This window comes from Phycodurus eques, chromosome 14 (genome assembly GCF_024500275.1).
Source record: "Phycodurus eques isolate BA_2022a chromosome 14, UOR_Pequ_1.1, whole genome shotgun sequence".
NCBI classification, from domain to species: Eukaryota; Metazoa; Chordata; class Actinopteri; order Syngnathiformes; family Syngnathidae; genus Phycodurus; species Phycodurus eques.
Genome location: NC_084538.1, coordinates 3524722 through 3532255, shown reverse-complemented (window position 1 = coordinate 3532255; position 7534 = coordinate 3524722).

The window sequence follows — 7534 nt, the reverse complement described above, 5'->3', positions numbered from 1 at the left end:
AGCTTCCTCAGATTCGGGATTTTAGTGCAGTTAGCACGTTTCCCTTTGCTTTGTTTCCCTGTTAATTTCCGATGTCCCGTCGACTGCCATCGACTGCTTTGGTCTGAAACTTGAAACGCTCAAATGAAGATTCAAGAATCATATTTTTTTATTTTTTATTTTTTTTAAAAGAAGAGGAGAGCAAAAGCACAAAAAGTAAAGAACCAGATGACTGTGTTTGCGCAGACGGGGTGAATATAGATACAGCTGTGCCTTCCGATACGAGTGACCCGATTTACGACGTTGTTTTTTTTTTTTAGATACGAGCTGTCATTCGGCTGTTTTTTTTTTTTTTTTTTTTTTGCTTTGACCCCGCTACCTTCATGCTAACACGTAATGTAAAAAAGCCACTGACGGGCCAACGTTTAGCATGAATAGTTGCGGTTGTATAGCCCTTTATGAAGCTGATATTTGAACACAAACGGTGGAGCAATACACGCAGACGGACAATGTCACAATAGTCACAATATTCTTTATCCACTGCGAGACACAAGTAATATTACAGCAGCTAAACAAGTCACAGTAGTTGTTCAACTACTCTTTGTATCTGCATGACTGTGTTACACTGCCCCTGGTGGCCAAAGTGGGCAGACCAGAGGGAATCATTAAATCATGATGCGCAAACTGCTTAATTCTTTGCATTCTATTTAACTGTTATTAGTCTGATTTTATAAGTACAGTTTTATAGAGTGCTGTTATTCTTATTTTTTTTAAATACAAAAGTTTGAATAGTTACAAAATAGCTCAAGGCACCACTGTATTATAAATATAAAAATAAATTAGACATTTCTGCCCGCTTTAGCATCTTGTGTTGCAAGCAGTCGTTTCAATGACAGCCACCCGTTTTCAAAATGTTTGCATGATTTAGAAGTGATATTACAAAAATTAAAAGTTTGGAGGATTTTTCTTGATATTTTAGCCTTTTTTGTAGAATTGAGAGATTTATTTTTTGTGAAAAACTGTGGTAATTTTTTTTTTCACTACTTGATGTTTTGTGACTTTTTTCTTTGCAAAATCACCCTTTTTTTTTGAAACAACTTGAGATTTTTCTCCAAATATCTTTTTTCAAATTTTTGGCGTACATATTTTTCTTCAAGCTTTCACTGATTTTCATTTGTACATCTACATTTTTGTGACATTTTCCTCAATTATTCTTTTTGCAAAATAGCTTTGCACTTTAGGTGAAAATATTCAAATATTTTTTATAATTGTTTTTCAACACAATGGGTTTTGCCCTCATTTTATATTTTCTAAATATCGAATACTTTTTTTCTTCTTTTAAATTTTTTTTTTCTCCCAGCATAACAATTCATTTCTCAAATTTCTGAGAACATTATTTAATAATAATATTTTTGGAGATTTTTTTTTTTTTTTTTGGCCCCCCCCCCTTGTAAGGTAATTCCTTTAATAGGAAAACAAATGACTGAGCGCGTATGCGATGAAGTAACTCCATACTGGCATATCCGGCTGTTGCCGTGGCAAACTTGCCCAACCGCCAACACAGGAAGTAGTAAGCGTGGCACATTGTTTCTTGTCCTCCCCACACAGTCATCACATTTTCCCGCTTCCTGGTGTCAAACACACCCAGCGATGAGCCAACCGAGAACATTCTGCCCTCGGGGTGCAGATGGGCATTTTTTTTTTTGTGTGTCTGTTATGGATGATGCCATTTAGTGCAATTCTAAGAGGGAATTTTTGGGTGATTCATCTCGTATGAAGAGTCATGTGTTATTCACTGAGAAATTAAGCGGGAAATAAATCGTTTGATTTTGTTTTTTTTTTTATTTAAAAACAACTTATTTATTATTGAAAATATTTCTTTTTTTATATTTTGTCTTTTTTTATAATAAAAGGGTCAAATTTAGTTTTTACTAAAAAACATTTTTTTTTTTTTTTTTTACTTTTGGTTTTTCATTATATTTGTTTGAATTTTCTGTTTATAGTTAACCGCACTTAATTTCTCACTAGTGGCTACCTTCCAATTTATACATCGATTCTTTTGTTTGTTTTTACCGGTTTTTCAATTTTACAATTTTTCAAGCGCACATAATTTCTCACCCAGTCATGCGCGACTCCTCATGATAAACCTTCCATTTATTTATTTGTCCTCATTTTGATTTTTTTAATTTAATCTTTATATTTATCTAGTACTCATTTATGTATTCTCCCCCCCCCCCCCCCAGCTATTTTACAATTAAACTGACTTAATTTCTCACTGAATAGATGCGTGAACGCTAATAACATACTTCAGACTTATTTATAAACCTATAGTGTCATTCCCCCCAATTTATTCTGATTATTTTTTTGCATGTTCCTCACTCAATGCGCAAACGAGGGCAAATAATGACATCATCGTCATCATCTTTCCATGAATTCACGGGAGCAACAGGTGAAGCTCCGCGGTCGGAAAAAGGCCAAAGTCGGGGTCGAGAGAGCTTGACAAAAAAGCCAAAAAGAGACGTGCCCGCTCTTGCTCGACTCGTTTGAAGGGAAAATACCATCGTCACCTCGCTCACGGACGAGCGTATTATCGCCCATCACCCGGCGGTCCTGCATCCCGGCCCCTCGTAGACACAACAGGCACGCGCGCGAGCCAACGAGGATTCGGCGATGGAATTAAGTGGAAAACGGCGGCGGCGACCTGTCTTTCTGCGGGCTGGAAAAATATACACGTCGACGTCGTAGTGGCGCGTTCCATTTAGTTGATTGCGGGGGAGGCCGCTGACTTTCAACTTGAAAAATCGGACCCGACGGACACGAGAAAATTTGCGGGCTCGCTGGGAAACTGAAGCAGCCTTTTTTGGTTTGTTTGTTTGTTTTGTTTTGGGTTTTTTTGTTTCTTACTCAAAAATTACTCAAAATTTCCCCCACATTTTCAAACTTTTTGTTTGACTTGTTTGTTTGTTTGACTTAAAAATTGTTCTTTTTTTAAAAAAATAACTTTTCATGTAAAAATGTCAAAATTCAAACATTTTGGTGAATGTTTTAAAATATATTAGATTAGATTAGAAAATAGTGCGCCGGATTTTGCAAAACAAAGTCCACATTTTTTTAAGACGAGGGATTTTCTCCAAAACAATTTTTTTTTTAAATCTTTGCGCAGCTACATTATTTTTCTCGCACTTTTGGTGATTTATTATTATTATTATTATTATTATTTGCGTTCTTTCCACAACCTCTGGAGTTTTTTTTTTTTTTTCTTGTCAGACCTGCAGCAATGACCTTTGTTTAACGTTATAGTAAATCAATCGAGTTAATTTGAGCCACAGGATTTCCAAATTTTGAAAAAAAATTTTTTATCAATTTGTTTTGCAAAAATATGAAAAAAAAATCAGTCTTGAGAGGTATTTATATTTAACTTAAATATATTTTTATAGTTAAAAAAAATTACATCCACATTTTTAGAATTTTTTTGGGGGTAATTGCAAGACATTTTTTGCCCCAAATTCTCATGATGCAATGTTTTGACATTTATTTATTTGCAAATCAAGGTTTAAACGTCCACATTTGATTGGACAATAATAAAAACAATAATAATTGATCATATTAAAATAATAGTTTCAACATTTTTGCATGGGCACCGATTTTGGGGTTGGATTTTTGGAAAACCCTCAAATGATACAATTTAATCTAATCCAATTTTTTTTTTTAAATTAAAATATTGAGACAACTTTTGTAGATTTTTCTCCAAATGACACCGATGACCTTGGCGTTTTGTGGATTATGAAAAAACAAAAACGGATATTTCCACTGCAGGCGGTGTTCCCTTTAGTTGAAAGCGACTCCGCTGATTACAGGGAAGCGGGCGGCTTTCAAGTCGAAAGACGGTCGGCGAAGAGCGAGCGCGAGCGAGGGAAAGCAGCTGGCCGGCTGGTAAACATCTGGCGCTCGTTGCCGTTCAGTGCCGAGACCTGCCTCCCCAAGCGCCGCTTGCCCTCCTGCTCAGCACGAGACCTTATCTGTCATCAGTGACGGGCAGTAACCAAGTTCAAATACTTTGGGGACAAAATAGCACATCATAACATCATACGTTATAAAAACGTACAGTTTTTGGTCACATTGCATCGATTGAATGCGAGGTGCGCCCACCTTGGCCACCTGGAGGCAGTAGAAGACAGTCGGATATACTGTTCAGTGAGACGTCCTAACTCCTCTATCAGCTCATCAGTACAGGACTAACATTCGTCGTTCTACGCTGAGGATAAAGAATGTATGTGAGTCTTGTCAAAGTGTCTGTCTATGTGTGTTGCCGCACTGTTTGTGTTAAATCCTCGCTAAAGGGTGAGAGCGCCGCAACATAGATGCTATTTAGCTTGAGCATGAAGCTAACTGACTTAAAGACGAAACTATGTGGTTGTTTTAACTACACAAGGTGTGATTGTTTTTTTTTTTGTTTTACGTTCAGTTTGACAGTCAAGGTCAACTGGGAGTGGCTGTAAAAAAAACTTTTTGGAAAACTTGATCACTACTGCTGATTGTTTTGAAGTGAGTCGAAGCAAAAACAAAAAGAAAAACAAAAACAAAATGGCTTGAACTCGGGGAAAGCCGGGTCACTCGTTATCGCAAGGCTCCACTCTATCAGAGGTTTTACATTTTTACTTTCGCTGACGGAGTCCTACTTTTACCCGTCTTTTTACACACGTATCTGTACTTAAGTACAGAGTACTCCATGAGTAATATTGCCACCACTGTTTCACATTGCCACTACGTCACTGGACGAGTCGGGGGCGAGGCTCGGGGGGGGGGGGGGGGGCGCCCCCAGATTTACAGTCAGAGTTTGTGACAGCCACTTTTGGGGCCCTTCCCCATCTCATCTGCTTCCATTTATCTGCTGGGATCATCCTCTCTCTGTGTGTGTGTGTGTGTGTGTGGTGTGTGTGTGAGCGCCGATGGAAAATGTTGGTCGACATGGGCGGCCTTTCAGCGGCCGCGTAGCTCATCCGCAGCAGAGGCTGCGGAATCCCCCAACGTCATGGAAGCAAAAAGCTGGTTGTGGTGTTTTAAAAGAATGACATACAATGACTACATACAAGGACATCGACACGTCAGCTGCCGACAGCTGTTGTGTTTTTTTTTTTTTCTTCACATGGCGATTGCCATTCACTGCGTGAACTGCGTCATCTTTTCTCACGATTGCGGCACACCTTCGTCCTACTACCTGCCTGGACACACATTGCGTGTATACCACGCATACACATACTCTGTTCGAGTGTCAGGCCCGACTTCGTTTGCATTTCTCTCTCTCATAACCGACGCGCGACAGGTTCGAGTTTCAGTCCCTAATCTGTTTCTTCAACTCAAAAAAATGTGCTGAGCTCACATGCAAAGCGACGCAACGCTGCCATCTACTGGCATTTTTTCATCATCGCAGTTACGTACAAGCTTGAATTTCACAGACAAGCTGGGCGAGACCCTCTTCCAGTTGAAAAACGTAATTGACGATTATATCCGTCGGTGGCAGCAGACGGTTGGATTCGAGTTGACAAATATTTCTTGTCCATGGCAGTGAACGAGTTAACACATTCACTGCCATTGACGGCTTTAGAAGTCAAATATCTATGTTAACTGGGAGGGCTGGCAGTGAATATGAATGTTACCTACCTACCTGCCTATCAGCCAGCACCTCTTTCCACAAACCTACATACCTACATGCAATATAAAACTATCCACCTACAATATAAACCTACCGATGTGATACAATACGAGCCTGCCTATCGAGCAAAGTACCGAGCAACGTTTGTAAAACTACCTAGCAATGTATAACCTATCAACCAGCCAATGTCCCTACCGACTCCCCAACTTATCAACTAATGTATAAACCCACCACCTTGTACCCATTATGTGGTTTTCTGCTGGAAACGTGCTACTTTAAACATATTATTATGATGTTTGTGATTATTATTGTACTTGGATGTTGGATTGCTCTGTCCGTTCTTTCCGGGACCAAACACGAGGCTTTCCTTGTTAGCACTTAACCGTACATGACCTTACGTTGAGTTTTTCAAATATATATATTTTTTTGATATGTCAGCTGACGATGATCATTGCACTGAGTGGAATTTCATTTCGTACTTCCTGACAGGCGCTCCCCCCCCCCCTCGTCTTCTCGGGGCCTCGGACTTACACCGGTGGCTATTTGCTTGGCGCAGCCGCCGGAATGTGCGCTTGTGTTTGCCAGAAGAAAAAAAATCCTCAAGTGCGGGGCAATGAGTCTATTTGGCTCGAAAAGCAAGTGAGGAAAAAGAGCTTGATGGATGAATTGACTTGTTCAGCTCACTGTGGATGTTTTTTTATGATTATTAGTCTGTTTATTGTCTCTGTCAGAAAGATAATGCTTTTGTCACTGTTTGTGTGAGTTAGTAGGCTCATTTATCCAATTTCCACTGAACGTGGTGGAAGGTTAGAAAAAAAAAAAGGATGAAGACACACCCAGGTTGTTTCCCTTCTGTTGTGCAATAATTTCTCCACATTTCCCCAATGAATGACTTTGGTTTTATTTGCATCGATTATAGTCTGACATAAATGTAGGGTGCATTTTTGTTTTGTTGTTGTTTTAATGCATGCATCAGAGATGTATGTTTTTTTTTGAGACTATTTTTGAGATGCATGAACTTTTTGTTACATGGATGATATTTGTATTTTAGTTCTTATTTATTTTTATTTGAATATATTGTATTTTTACTTTTATTTTGTTTTTATTTTGGATTTATCTTTGTGAGTTCCATTTTGTATAATGTTTTTTAAATGCATGAACTATCTTTTGACTTTCATATCTACTTTTATTTTTATTTGTATTGCATGGATGAGGTGTATTTGTTTTCATTCATTTTCATGTATTTTATTTTAGTTCAATTCATTTTATGTTTGAGGTTTAGTTTTAGTGTGTCTTTATTCAATTTTTTCAATTTGATAATTTTTTCATTTTATATGCGTACATTTTTCATAAAGCATTAACAAGAAGTGTATTTTTATTTGTACTTGTATTTTTATATATATCTTATTTGTGTTTATTTTTATTTTTCAATGCATGAACCATATGTGTATTAGATTCCCCCCCCCCACCCCCCACCCCCCCCGCCATTTTTAAACGCACAAAGCAGTTGTGTTTCTTAAATTTGTGCGCGCATTTGCAAAATCTTGAATTAGACGAGTCGTGACGAGAGCTATTCTCTCGTCATTTCATTTCAATATGGCAAGAATTTTTGTTGTTGAAAAAAACGAACGGAAGGCCGTGTTGATTTAGAATGAGCCAAGATGGCTCGCAGTGCTCAAATCAGCGTCACGTCAATCGCGACGCGGCTTTGTGATTGTTTCGAGGCGGCCGTCGATGTCAGCGTGGACGATAAAGGTCGGCGGCGGAAAGTCCTGGCCTCAGTTTATTTGCCCAAGAGTTTATTCCCCCGCTTAAAACTTGGGTATGTGGCGCCGTTCAGAATTGAGCGAACATGCCAATGCCAACATTTAAATTCACTGCCAGCCCTCCCAGTTAACATGG